The 13192-nt window shown below is 46.0% G+C and overlaps 1 protein-coding gene across 1 annotated transcript in view; it reads right to left on the reverse strand.

Moving 5' to 3' along the window:
- The window catches only part of LOC123614294 (Golgi-associated kinase 1A-like), a 109320-nt gene that overhangs the window by 29968 nt on the left and 66160 nt on the right, over positions 1–13192 (reverse strand). Inside the window, exon 9 of the mRNA XM_074345116.1 lies at positions 1225–1348. The gene's annotated coding sequence lies outside the window, so the exon portion shown is untranslated. The remainder of the gene's footprint in view (positions 1–1224; positions 1349–13192) is intronic.

Consider the following 13192-nt stretch of genomic DNA (forward strand, 5'->3'; position numbering starts at 1 on the left):
GCATCCGCAGAAGAGTAAGCCCAGGGTTGCAGTTCCATGGGCCGCCAGGAGAGGGCAGCAGGCAGTAAACGGCAGGTGCTACCGGAATTCGGTGAGGAGCACCCCAGATGCAGAGAAAGATTTCCAGAGGAGAAAGAAGTAGGTCTGTGGCCACCACAATCCTGACTGCCCCTTGTCACAACGTGGGCTGGTGCATCTCCCATCCCCGTGTCCTCTGATACCTGATGGTCCCTGTCCTCGCAGATTCTGCGGTCCGCGCTCCTGCGCTGGTACTTTTCCTCACACCCATGCCCTCCATCCCATCGTCAGTTTCAGCTTTGGCTTCTGCACCCCAAGGGAACGACAACACGGATGAAGGAGCCCCACCACTCAACTGAGAGTAACCCACTGCAGTCACAGCTTCCAAGGAGAGGGGCTCAGGGCTGGTCCTCAGCTGTTGTCTCATTTCTGGAAGCTGGAAGCTAGAAGGGACTTTCTAGATAAACCCACAGATCTGTGCTCCCCGTACACCTTGTGCTCTGGGATTTCAGCAGGCAGACCCTGGGCATCCATTTTATAAACAAAAACCTTTCTCGTGTCCTTGCTTGTCTTTCCTGGCTGGGCCAGGCTCTCTGTCACCTCCAGGCCTCTGGACATGCTGCCCCCTCTCCCTGGAGACCTCCGCCCTTTGTCCCCTTGCCAGCTCCTTCTCCTGCTTAAGGGCTTAGCTTCCTAGGCCTCCTCTTTTGGGCTGTTCCCCGGTTCCTTCCCTGTGCCCAAGCCTGTGTTCAGACCCTGATTCAGTTAAAATAGCAGACACCCAATCTGGCTAACAGAAGCAAAATGAGAAACTGTTGCAAGGGCATAAGAGATCTCAGAGTACACACAGGAAGCTGAAGAATCAGATGTGGGGAGGGAGCCACAGAAACAGCCTGGACATCCTGGCAAGGTGCTGCCCCTAGAATGGGGGGTGTGGCTCCATCCATCATCTCATGCCACTCCTCCAAGCTGGAAAAAGTACAACTGGTTTGGGCCACATGGTTGGCCCTGGGATGATGGTGGACCGGGCCCCTGGTTTACAGCCCCTCTGAGACTGTATGCCACCAATGCTGTCACAAGGGGAGGCAACTCCGAGGTGCTGATTGGAAGGAGGAATGGATGCTGGAGGAAGGAAGCCACACCATCCACCACAGTGTCCTTCCTGCATGTCCCATGGTCTGTGCCCACCCCGGTCGCAGCACTCACCACACTGCTGTAATGCACTGTTTATTGGCTCTCTCCCGCACCAGGCCATGAGTGTCCTGAGGGCAATCTTTTCAGCATCAGCACCTGTGACAGTGCCTGGCACATGGTTCATGCTCAGTAGGTCCTGCATGAATGGATGAATTAGAGAATAAACAATTGAGGCAGGTTGGATCCTGTTCTCAGGATGCCTGCCTCCCTCTGCTGCCTAGCCTCACAGTGGACTATGGTGGGCAGAGTCTATTCCTCTGCCCCACTGATGTCAAACTTGACCATGGCCTGGTGGGCAAAGGGACAGAGTCAGCTCTGAGCCAAGGCCATAAGGAGGCATCTTGTGTTTCTGCTCATGGTCCTGCCCTCCGGTGACCTAACCCAGGAAGAACAAGTAGCTCTAGGGAGCATGAGTGAGAGGCACACAGAGCAGGCCTGAACCAACTCAGAGCCTGAACCAAGCCCAGATGGCCAGCACCTGGAGCAGGGCCACCCCTGCTGACCCACAGACCAGTGAGCAGGATGCTGGTTTTAAGTCACTGAGTTGGAGGGGCTGGCTGGGCAGCTGATTGTGGCAGTACTGTCTCAGGACAGGTTCTCTGGGAAGCAGGCTCTGAGACAGAGAACTATGTGCAGGAGGTTTATTAGGGAGTGATTTTGGAATCAACACCTTGGAAGGGAGGAAAAGCAGCAGAACTGAGCAGAGGGAGAAGTAGAGCTGTGCTGCGGTGCAGTCCCAACGAGGGCTCAGCCCTGGAGCTGTGATGAGTTGGGGCGAGACGTCTGGCCCTTTCTACCTCTGGGTTGACCAGTCATCTCATTCAATTGCAAGGCAGTTTTCTTGAGCTGACAGGCTTCCCTGGGAGGGCTGGGGGCAGTACTCCATACAGCTGGGGGAGTAAGTCCTTTATTCCTGAAGAAGGATCTGGGCGGTGCATCTAGAATCCCTGACTGATATGGTGTCCCCATCAGACTTCAGGGCTGCCTCTTCACGCCTTTATTGCTACTTGATCAGAGATTTCAAATACATTTAGGGGTGGGATATAGCTCAGTGGTGGAGCATATGCTTAGCATGCTTGAGGTCTTGGGTTCAATACCCAGTATGTTCATTAAAAAAAAAAAAAAGGAAACTGAAATACATTTGATTATTTCTAAAATAAATACCATTAAGGAAATGAACCTGCTGCCATCTAACAAGTTTCAAAGAAAAATATAATTAACAGTGGCTGACAGCTCAATTTTACAATGCTGTGTCCCCAACTTTTGCCTTTCATCAGAACACTCAGCTGGAACGGCCTGGGGTGTGAGCTGCAGAGGGCTGACAGCAGAGGGCCACCCTTGTGATGATGCCTTTCTGAGATGCAAATGTGTCCCTCATGGACCCACCGAGGCAGCTGTCGTTGTGAAACTACTGGATAACCCTAGCTCCTCATGGAAACCCTAAAACAGTGAAACCAAGTCCTGATCTGTTCCAAACGTCTCAGCTGGCAAGGCTTGGAGAGAGGCTGGGATCTGAAGAATCAGCTCACAGCCCAGGAGTTGTAGGAGCAGCCCTCACAGGCCTCCTTGGAGCAGAAAACTGCCAACACCAGAGGGGATGCGTTCCTTGAGCCTCCCCCTCACTGCACAGCAGGCCTCATTCTTGGACACCTGAGGGACTCAAGTCACTCCTCAAGGTCACCCAGTGATTCACTTGTTGCTTATCAGCATCATCAGTGGTTCTTTGCTTTTCTTCTTAGAAGAAAAGCTGTAACAGAAGGGCCGTGTCAAGGAGCTATTAGAACCATACCAGAGAAGGTAGTATGGGAAAACTCTAGCAGCTTTAAATAACCAAGGCATAAGAAACCCAGCTCATAAATTAACATTACAATTTGTCTGTGGCTTCCTGAGTCATGGATTTTTTGCAAGTCACCCAGCGTCCTCCCACAGTTGCTCAGGGCTGCAGTAAATATCGACATCTGACACCTGGAGTGAGGCAGATTCCCTGGGCTGGACTCTGAAGCACACCTCGGGTATGGGGTCATGTTATTTTCTCTGCATATACCCTCTCCATACTGTCTTCAAGGGTGGGGAACAAAAATCACCCTCAAGAGATAAGAGGGGACTGGTAACCTTGGTGCACAGAATCATTATTCATCTCTCATCCAAGCATGTGAGCAAGCCAGGGAAAAATCCAGCAGGAGTACACATTCAGACGCCATGGACCACTCCTCTAGCCCCACGTTTGACTCAGTGGCTGAGCACAAACCCCTGCGGGCTAAACCAAGGCAAGCTGAAGCTGGAGATGCCCCCTGCATCCCTGGCTGAGTTCTGGGGCAACAAGGGATAGGTTTGGGGGAATCTGGGAAGACAGAACACATGGACTCCTATTCTTGGTTAAAGTCCGGGAAGTGGCAAGACTCCCAAGTGAGGAGTAGGAAAGTGAGACAGGAAAGAAGAAAAGCCAACAGAGTTTAAGCTACTGAGTCAGTTGCCGGTGTGGGCAACAGGGGCTCAGTGGACCCCTAAGAAAACAAAGAATACACCCGTCCCATGAGAGACAGGAAATCTGCGTCATTTGCCCACTGATCCTGTCCTGTGTTGGGTTAGGGGAGCCTGGGGACTGACTCCTCTGCCTTTGAAGGTAGAGCTGCTCCCATTGTGATGGAGAAAACCCTCAAACAGAAGAGCAGAGAACACAGGTGCTTGGCCAGTGGCACGTGGAGCTCTGTCTACCCCTCTGCAGGTCAACTCAGAGGTGGGCAAAAGGGATGGGATGGGACACTTAGAGCAGCCGCTACGGAGAGCTATCCCCTAACTGAATAATCAGTTTCACATAAAATGAAATTGAGGGTCCCATTGTATAGCACAGAAAACTATATTCAGTACCTTGTAATGGCCTATAATGAAAAAGATTATGAAAAGGAATATATATATATGTGTATGTGTATATATATATATAACTGAATCACTATGCTATACACCAGTAATTAACACAACATAGTAAACCAACTATACTTCAATAAAAAATGCTTTTAAAAATGAAGTTGAATTGAATATTAAAATTTCAGCATCTTGCATTTCTACATGAATGAATCATCCTTCCCCAAGAAGCTGGCCTAGTGCTCAGTCCTAAGACTAGTCATTGAATCTTTTCAGTAATTGCAGGAGGTGGGCATTAGTTCCATTTTAACAGACAATGAAACTGAGGTTGAATAACAACTGTCCAAGGCAAGATTAGAATCTAGGTCTACCTGACTCTAAAACCTTCCCTTTGCCAACTTGAGCTTGACCTCCTGACTGGCTCCTAGTGTCCTCACCTCCTGACATCTAACCCTGCCTCCAGACTACGACCTCCCGCTTGCCTCCCGCTTGCCCCTTGAATCACATGGCTCAATGGCTGATGGGCTTATGTGATGCTATCTGACTCTATCTTGTGGCCCAGTGATTTCTGTGGTCTGGTCCCTTTCTAGTCTGTCATTTTAACACCTAGATGAGTAGGATTTTTCCACAAGGGACACATATCTCTGTCCTCTCCCCACTCTCACATTCCCAGCATCATCCACCCCTGAAAAAATATCTTGCATTTCAAAGCTCACCTCCAAGCTTCACTTCCATTATAGGTTCATATATACCTCCCTGGTTGAAAGATAATCAAGCCACATAAAAACACAAGTGGAAATGAAGGAAAAGGTGAGAAAACAGTAACTATATTCAGTCATGAAAAAAATTATAGCCTGGCCATCTCCTCTGGCATTTGTACATCTCCCGGGCCTGACAGTCAGAGTGGTCATGCCCCCACCTCACTCAGGCTTAGAGGGTGTCACAAAAGCTATCAGTTTGGATTTTTCCAAAAGCAGACCCTGAGACTGGGATTTGGGTCCCAATAGTTTATTCGGAGAGTGAGCCCAAATAAAGCACGTTAAGGGAGTTCAAAAAGGAGGAAAGCCAATAGAGAATGCACTGATGAGCAGACCGGGTGGTAGAGCTGTGGGTAACCGGGGCTCAGTCCTGCTGGGGACCCTCTAAGCTACTATGCAGAGCACACCTCAGAAGCATCCTATCAGGGGCTGGAACTCCAGCCCAACTCTTTCCCCTTATTGGTTGAAAGTTGTGTGTGGTCATTGACTCCCTGGAACTTATTGTCTGCCCCCTATACAGGCCAAGCCCAGTTGTGCACTGAGAGAACACCCCAGATGGTAGGTCCCAGGTGCCACGGTAGGATGCTGTCAGCATGCCCATGAGCTGTCCACTGAAGCTGCAGGGGCCTCTGGGGTGGACCAAGGGGATACGGGCAGGCACTGCCTTTATACTGCATAGTCTCCAAAATCCCACGACGCCCTCACCACCCTCTGGGGGTTGTAAGTCCCTTCTCAGGCTCAGCACAGCTCCTGGGATTCTTCTGTCTTTCTGGACCCAGCGACACATCCTGCTTTTTCAGTCTTTGTTACCAGCCATCATTCTATCCCTTGGGGATTTATGACGTCTCCTTCTGCATCAGTGATCAGTTCAGCCTCCTCTCGTCACTACTACAGCCAAGTTGGCATGGAAAACAGAACAACAAACATGAGGCTGTTACCAGCTTTAGGCAGGCATGGTTACTGGACCATCCATCTTTTATCCCTGTCTCCTAGGGCTGCCATAACCAAGCACCACAAACTGGGTGGCTTAGAGCAACAGAAATTTATTCTTTCAAAGTTCCGGAAGCTAGAATTCCAAAATCCAAGTATCAGCAGGGTTCACTCCTTCAGAAGGCTCTAAGGGAGGAGTCCATGCCTCTCCCAACTCCTGGAGGTTGCTGACACCCCTCGGCATTCCTTGGCTTGTAGATCCATCACTCCATTCTCTGCCTCCATCCTCACTCGGACTTCTCTCCTCTGTGTCTGTGTCTCTGTATCCAAATCTCTTTCTCCATTCTCTTATAATGACACTAGTTGTTGGCCTGCTTTCGTGGACTGTGGTTCCAAAGACTGTTTAATTTTCAGATCCTTTGTGGTGCAACTTGGCCAGCCTGGCGTATCTGGTGCTGTTGGGGCTCCCACTGAACCCTGCTGATACCGCCTGAGGGGCCAAAGGAGACTTCCCAGTCTCAGCCACCTGCTGCCTCTAGTTAGGGGAAGGGTGTTTCTGCCCCATGAGGACAAAGATTGTTTTTGGGCACATACGTCTGGTTGTTCCACTTTTAGTAATGCTAAGATCAGTGGATTCAGGTGTTACCAACTCGATCTATAGCTTATAAAGCTCCTTGTCAACATTTCACCCAATGGGTTCAGCATCCATTAATGATTGGTACCTAAATACATTACCCTAAAAGATTTACTAAAGGTACCCTTCCATCTGCTGCCATTAGCTGGAATTCTTTACAAAGGACTTTCATCAACTATTCGGTTACCCTGAAAAACACCTCCTGCAGGAGAGGCAGAACAAATGCTTCAGTTCTTTCCTTTTCTCTGCTGGGATCCTTAGCAACATTCCAACACTGATCAGTAAAGTTTTCTGCTTTTATGTATCTTTATAAATGTATGGATTTTAATTCAATCAATTGTAATTTCAGTCTGTTGCATTAATTTTTTATGTAAAATTGTTCCATTTTCAGCCAGGGGGAATAGTTGATCCCTGGGTGCCTTTGACACGATTCCATTAATATTTGACAGCGTCCTCCTCTTCTAGCATAACCACGTGTCCCAGGGTCATCTGGCATCTTTTCAGCCTCAGATGTGGAATCAACCATTTCTCACAGAGCCTTGATTCCTGAGTGGGAAATGGTAATCGGTGGCTACAGCTCAGGCATGAAGGCCATCTATTGCTACGAGACCTTCTCAGCAAACAAAGCTAGGAAGCATGTACTTTTTTTAGAAGGAAACAAAAGAAATCATGACTTACTGGTATTTCCTATTTAAATTTAAGATTACAACGTTTTCCCATTACTTCTTTGACTGTATCTCTTTCTTCTCATGCTCCTCACCCCTGATTTTTTTTATTATGCCCCCCTGATTTTGGTTGTACAGACCCAAGACCTGAACTCAGGTGGGTTCAGATCCCCCCTTACTCCCCCATCTTACTGTCCCATCTGGGCATCTTCCAGCTCTGAGATGCAATGAGAAGTCTGATACTTCCCCCATTAAAGCAAGCATAGTGGAAATAAGGTGAACGTGAGGGGATATGGTGAAAAATCTTCCCACCCAGGACCAGCTCAAGGTCACTGAGCCACTGGATTCCATGCAAACACCACTCCCAGACTTCCCAGGAAATCACTCCTGGCAGAAATGCTTCCCCAGGGAAATCACAATCAAAAGTAATTAAATGAGAATGATAGTTAAGAGCCTGTCACTGGAGACCCCATTTCCAATCGTTCCCTGAGACAAAGCTGAGTGTTTTTCCATTCTTCTTTTTTGTTAAAAATCTGATCCAGGTTAAATTATGTTCCAAGGCAACTTGCATCCATGGAGTTGCCATGGTTACAGGTGAACCTGAAAGTAAGCTGTGACCGCCTGAGCTCCAAGCTCTCTGAGCTGCGGATCTTAAAGGGACATCCATTTGTCTTCTTGTCCAGGCTTGAAAAGTAATGAGAATGAACACCGTTTCTCAGCAAGGCGTAGCCTGTGGACAGATGCAGGCCAGGGAAAGGTGGAGCCACGGGCCTCTTCAAATAAATGTTCTCCTGCAGCATCCAGAGCAGTGTCCCAGGACCCGTCCCACAAACTCCTCATGCCTTCACCTGCCCATGCATGGGGGACAGGGGAGAATCACAGTGTGCTAGCAACTCTCCAGTGGAGAAACCGTGAGCCACTCCCAGAAATTCTCCTTCAATGAAAGGTAAGAAACACTACCTCCCTTCATCAATGGCAGTGCTGTCCAGTAAAAACAGAATGCAAGCCACCAACGAGAGCCCCATTTTTAAAAGGTAAAAGAAACAGGTGAACTTAATTTTAATAATTTATATTTAACCCAATATACCCCAAATACCATTTCAACATGTAATTAATATCGAAATTAATGAGATCTTTTATAATATTCTTTTCTCTCATACTAAACCCTTGAATTCTGGTGTGTACTTTATACATAAAGTACTTCTCAATTCAGATGCTAAATTCTCATTGGAAATACCTGAGCTATATGTCGAGATTTCACAAAATTTATAGTTGAAGTGGTCAAGTCACATACTCAAGTTAATCAGCACATACTTAAGTTTTTCAATAACAAATTGACTATGTTTTCAATCTTAAGCATAAATGAACTAACATTAAAGAAAATTTAAAACCTAGCTCCTCCGTCTCACTAGCTACATTGCAAGTACTCAGTGGTCCCAAGTGGCTGGTCACTACCGCAGGGGAACAGGGATCTAAGACTGCTACTCAGTGTGGTCCCCAGACCGGCAGCATCAGTATCCTGTGGGCGGTTATTAAAGATGCAGGTGTTTAGGATCTGCCACAGATGTACTGACTCAGAATCTGCACTTCAACACACACCCCAGATGATCCTCAAGCACACCAGTTTGAGAAGCTCTGTGAAAGGGATCAAATCAAAACACTTAATCTGGTTTTCAAGACCTTTGTACTGTGTTCCCTGAAGCAGGTGCAGGGTCTGGCAAAGAGTAAACAGCCAAGAAATGCTTGTTGAGCTTTGTTGAGGACTAGGGAAAGAGACAGCCAAAACTTAAGAAGGACTGAATGACAGTGACTGGGCTGGAGTCATTGGCCCCCAGGACAGTAATAAAGGCAACAACCAAGGAGACACAAGCTCAAAATATTTCTGAGGTTAGAGCTCATGAGACAGGAGTTCAGCGGGTGTAGTTGTTAGAAAGGCAGCTGAAACTGGCCTTTGATGTTCAACAGAAAAAAAAAAAGGGGTTTTTTCCCAGGGACCCCCAGAAATGAGAGATGATTTAGCCTAGGCCTGGCGTGGAAGCAAGATGCACTAGGAAGAAGAGGCGGAGACCCGAGGCCTGGGTGTTGTAGTGCATCGAACTGTGGGGAGAGGCTTGTGAGGCAGAAGCCCATGGGCTGCTGTCCTTCGTTCTGAGTACTTGCTTCCTGGGGTATAACTGCTTCTCCTAACCCTAGAACACGGGAGCCTCCTCCTGAACCTCTTCAGAGATTCTGAGCCAGGTGGAAAGAAGATAGGGAGGACAGAAGATATCTGGGGAGATCAAGAAACAGAGAAAAGGAGAGAGAGAGGACTAGATGCTGCTTAAGGCGCAGTTCCACTGAGATTGCTGGCGGCTGGGGGTGGAGCAAGGATGAATTTTCAAATAATAAAGGAACACAAACTGCAACCAACCACTATTGAAACTCAAAGTACTGAAGGAAAGCAAGATATCTGTGTACCCTGAGTACAACTTCTGTGTGCACACCGATGAGCACAAACAAACCTGTCCAGGCAGCAAGCACCAGCTGGCTAGAGCTCGCATGACTCATTGTCCTTGACACTGAGCCACAGCAAAACACGTCCAGGGTTTCTTCCGCTTATATTTTCTACCTTGATGGAAATGGTGTGATTTTTACATTGTTGCAGACCAAATAACACCGTAACTTCCCACTCATAATTTTTGTGGTGGATTTCACATCACTTTTACCTGACATCATGCAATTAAGGTTGTGTTTGTCTTCTAGGAAGTTGCCTTCCCCCCCAAGCCAACACCCTGGATACCTCCTTCCTTCTCCCTGATGCTACACATAGACCCAAATATTTAAGTCAAAGGAAAAATCGATCTGCCTGGAAGGAACTAGAACATGGGGACCAGGAGGAAACTGATGAAGAGACATGAAGAAAACAAGCCATTTTAAACTGCTGCATTATTCTCTTGGTTGTAAAGCGAAATCACCCACTTTAAAATGGCCTGTATTGCTCTGCAGAGGACAGGCTAAAGGAGAGAAGTCACGGGAAAGGCCTGGAACCTCAGGTAAAATCTTCTGGACAAACCATTCCTCTCCCCACCACCCATCTGTCCCTGGTGGTATCAGCCGAAAGTTATCTCAGAGAAACCAGAGCGGAAAGCCAGCACAGGCTCGTCCAGCTCTATTTCATTCACCCTCATCAGTGGGTCTCATCCCTGGCAGCACATTAGAAATACCTGGAAACCTTGGGGGAGGGAAATGATACCTGTGACCCCAGCCCAGAACAGTCGAATCAGAATGTTTGAGGGTAGGGCCCAGACATGCGTATTCTAAAATGTGCAAGCACTGTGCTGGACCAGTGGCTCCCAAACTTAAATGTGCATCAGAATCATCCCACTGGCTTGTTAAACAACCAGATTGCTGTTGACCAGAGTTTTCTGATTCAGTAGCTCTGGGATGGGGCCCAAGTTCCCAGGTGGTGCTGATGCTGCTGGTTGGGGACAACTCATTGAGAACCATGCTCAGAAAGATACTTCCAGTGTCCAGTGCCTTTTCCCCCTGGCCTCGCCTTGCCCCTCACCTCCCATCTGTCTCTGTGGTTACAAGCTCCTGATCACTGGCTTATCCCTGGATCTGATCATAATTTGACTTCGGCAGTTTAACCCTCAGCACACCCTCCTGGACATGGTGTTATACTCACCCTCCTTTCCTTTCCATTAGCCCTAAACTCATGGGCCTGCAGCCCAGCCCAGGGATGCTATTCTGTCATCAGCCCACACGACCAGCGTTTCTACCGTGGCTGTACGGATTCCTGCAAAGGGAAGGAGGTTTCAGATGGAGTACCCTTTAACTGGATTCGCATCCCTGTCTCCTCACAATGTTACAACATTCTCGAATCTTTCTGGTTTCACTGCCCCCAGGAGACAAAAGCCTTCAGAAAACTTGCAAACTACTTCTGGGGTCCTAAGATGTCTCATTTTCTCAAGCGTTATGATGCCAAGTCCAGTTCCATCTATCATAGACCTCAATTTTCTGACCCATAAAATAAGGAGATTGGACTAAAAGCATCGCTAAAGTCTCTTTAACCTCCATAAAATAATTTCTCTATGATCTGAAAGAGTGAGCAATTAGCTCACATTACTGGTATAATTAGACTCACCCCAATGTAATAAAATATATTAATCTTGAACAAAGTAAAAAATGCACCCATGGCAACAAAGAAAATCATGGGCTTATTAAAAATAGAAAATTATAATTTAAAAGTGCCTGCACTTAAGGAAGGCACTTAAAGGAAAGTGGTTTTGGCCGAGGCAGATGAGTCAGCAGCCTCATTCCAATCAACTGTGATCCCCGTGAGAACTGCTGTCATTTCCCGAATACTCTTCTTACCAAGACACTTATGACCCACTGGCAAGTGAAAAGGCAGGTTCTAAAACAAGGTGCACAGTGTGACCTCACTTCGCATACTGATGTACCCACACAGGGAGAACAGTTGGGAAGGTGATACAGCAAAAGGCTAATTCTGGTGCTCTCCAGATGCTGAAATTAAGGGTAATTTTAAATTGTGTTGTTTCAGCTTATAGTGGCTTTTACTTTTGCCCACAATGAACCTGTCATTCCTGCTTCAATAAAGGAAACACAAAAGCTTTTTCAAAAAACATTTTATTTCCAGGCTTGAACATCCTGAGCAGAATAAGCCTCGTGCAAAGGAGCCTGTGTCCCAGGTGTCATTTATCAGCAGAGCTCTGGTGATCTGCAGCAGGAGCAGGTCATGTTCCCCGGGGGCCTGTGTCCAAGCCCCTACTGCCTGCCCAAGCCTCTACCCACAGCATCTGTCCATGACGCCCCTCTGGGAAAACAAGGGATGGCTTCCCTGTGTTTCCAGGCTTGTGTATATGCAGAAACTTTGATTCTATGAAGGAGCTTTCCCAGTCTTTATTATGGCATCCATAAATCTTTTAAAGCAATGTTTTTCATAACTAAAACAAAATACATTATGTAGAAACTTTGGAGACTATAAAAAAGAAAGTGGTATAACTTTCTGCAGTGGTATATATTTTTCACTCCTCGTACTTTCTTGTAAGCAGTATATGATTAAATTTTATTTTCCTTAATCCAATCTGATAATCTTTGTCTTTTAATGGAGACGGTAGTACATTCATATATATATATACATATATATATATACACACACACACAACACACATATACAATTTTTATATAAAAATTTGAATTAACATTTAACTCAAACTTTGAATTAAATTTTTAAATGTTTAAAGATGTCTTTTGACTTCCATTATTTGTTTTGAGAAGTCAGCTGTCATTCTTAACAGTATTTCTTTAAAGGGAATGTGTTTTTTTATCCTTTGTCACCTTCTAAGATTTTCTCTTTATTTTTGCTTTGCAGCAGTGTAAAACTGATTTACCCATGCATGGTTTTTTTTTTGTTTGTTTGTTTGTTTCCTTATTTGGATTTCATAGAGCTTCCTGATGCCTTTCTACTTTGATGTCTTTTACCAGTTTTGGAAAATACTTGGTTATTTTCTCTTCAAATATTGCTTCTGTGCCATTCCCTCTCTCCCTTCCAGAGCTCCAATCACATATATGTTAAACCTTTTACTACATCCCATATGTCTCTTAAAGTTTTCTCAGCATTTTTCTTTTATTTTCCTCTCTTCATGTTTCATCTGGGTATTTTCTGCTGGCTTACTGTTCACTATTTCTCTCTTCAGATGTCTCTAATCTGCTATTAAACCTGCCCACTGAGCTGTTAATTTCCTTTATTATGTTTTTTAATTCTAGGATCTCCATTTGACTTTTAAAAAATTACATTTCATTGATAAAACTCTTCATTGTGTCATCTATTTTCTTAAACACAGTATTCACAGGAATTTTAAAGACCATGTTTGGTAACATTAATATCTGAATCATCTCTGATTCCATTTTTGTTGTCTGACTTTTGTTCCTTCCCCTGTCTCTTGATGTCCTGAGAATTTTTGTTTGCATGCCAGACATTGTGCATAAAATATTGCAGAATCTCTAAATGAGCCTTTAGCTTATGACAGGCAGGTAGGGGTGGGATGGATCATTGTGATCCAATCACAGAATAAGGTTGAGTATCAGTCTTTATAAGATCTGGTTTATTTTTAGTTTGCTTTTGTTGC

The sequence above is a fragment of the Camelus bactrianus genome, chromosome 17 (genome assembly GCF_048773025.1).
Source record: "Camelus bactrianus isolate YW-2024 breed Bactrian camel chromosome 17, ASM4877302v1, whole genome shotgun sequence".
Taxonomy (NCBI): domain Eukaryota; kingdom Metazoa; phylum Chordata; class Mammalia; order Artiodactyla; family Camelidae; genus Camelus; species Camelus bactrianus.